Source organism: Apis dorsata, unplaced genomic scaffold (genome assembly GCF_000469605.1).
Source record: "Apis dorsata unplaced genomic scaffold, Apis dorsata 1.3 scaffold_2, whole genome shotgun sequence".
Classification (NCBI taxonomy): Eukaryota; Metazoa; Arthropoda; class Insecta; order Hymenoptera; family Apidae; genus Apis; species Apis dorsata.
The window spans coordinates 208,781-210,359 of record NW_006263305.1 but is presented as its reverse complement, the minus strand read 5'-3'; positions in this window follow the sequence as shown (position 1 = coordinate 210,359).

Genomic DNA, 1,579 nt, shown 5'->3' with positions numbered 1-1,579 from the left:
CAATTGTATCGTTGAATTCAAAATGATGAAAAACAAAATCACACTGGAAATTAAAAAATTGAGATCGTAAAGAAATTTGAGAGAATTAGTTTTTGAATCGTGAGTCAATTTTGAACGTTTGTTTGCTGTTTCGAACATGTGTTTACAATTGTATTACGTTGAATTCATTGATGCCGAGTTAATATCGTTGTTTCGAGTGGAAAAAAAAGGAGAAATGGTTTGAAAAACGATTGGAAAAAATTGACAATAGAAAATTGAGGGAATTAGTTTTCAAATCGATCGTGAATCAATTTGTTTGAACGTTTGTTTGCCCCTGTTTATAGTTATATTCGTATTCTGTCTAGTCATAATTCCGTTGAATTCATTAATACCGATTATTAGCGCGATTACTACTGTCAACAATCGAAGCGATCAAAAGTGTAATTAAGATTTTCAAGTAGTAAATTCCAAATGTATCTCGAGAAGGTGTTTAAACCTGATAAATAAGTGATTATTACGAGTCATATGATTCGATTTATCAGATTTCCGTATCGATACGTATCGATTGCAATAAAATTTTTCAAATCGATAGGAGAATAATCTCTTGATCCTCCGTTGATAATAACACGAACATTTTACTAATTCGTCCCTCGTCCACGTATTTTCTCCTCTACCTTTTGTAACGTGTGTTGTATGTACATATAAATCGATTATTTTAAGATTAAAAATTTGTTGCATATTCATCATTACATTTTTCTTCGTTATTATTATACTATTAATTTTATATACGGATGTATAAAATATACGAAAGAGATTTATCGCGCAATCGTTAAATTATGACGTGAAATATTTCACGTGACGTTTGATAGATATATAAACGAGCATGAAATTAACGACGTCTCTCGTTAAAATAATAAATAAGTAAATAAAATAATATATATGGGTATAAAATATCCACTATGAAACACTTGCTGCACCTTTTAAAAAAATATCGATTCCAGCGTTAATTTCGAATTTTACACTTATGAAAATTGGTGTGCATCGATGAATAGCCGTAACTACTTTTTTTTTTTTTCCTTTTCTTAACAAAAAAACAAACAATTATTACTTAGTAGCCACGTGATGCCGCATAATTGGCATAAATTAGGAAGAAGAAAAATATTCCAGCGAGTGATACACGTGTCGATCTAGATAAGAGAGGAATATTTCCTATATAATGCAAGAATTTTTCAGCATTGAGAAGACTCGAAGAGGCTCATTTTGCAAATCTAGCGTTATCTTATCTCGCGAGGTAAGAGCAGCGCAAATATATCAAGCAAAAACTATCGAAAATAAATAAAGCGTGAAAAACATGAATCACGAAGTATTCGTTAATTATCATAAATCTTCATGCATAATTCACGCGAAAATTTACATAGGAAAAAAAAGAAGAAGAAGAAGAAGAAGAAGAAGAAATAATGGTTTCGAAAAAAGACACTGGAATTTCTTTGTTCCAGAATCTCTCAGAAATTTGCATCGCGAGGAAACAACTCGCTCGAATTAGTTTCCTTGAGCGGGAATACCGAGTTATTTCGCGATTACCTCATAGATCATAAACGGA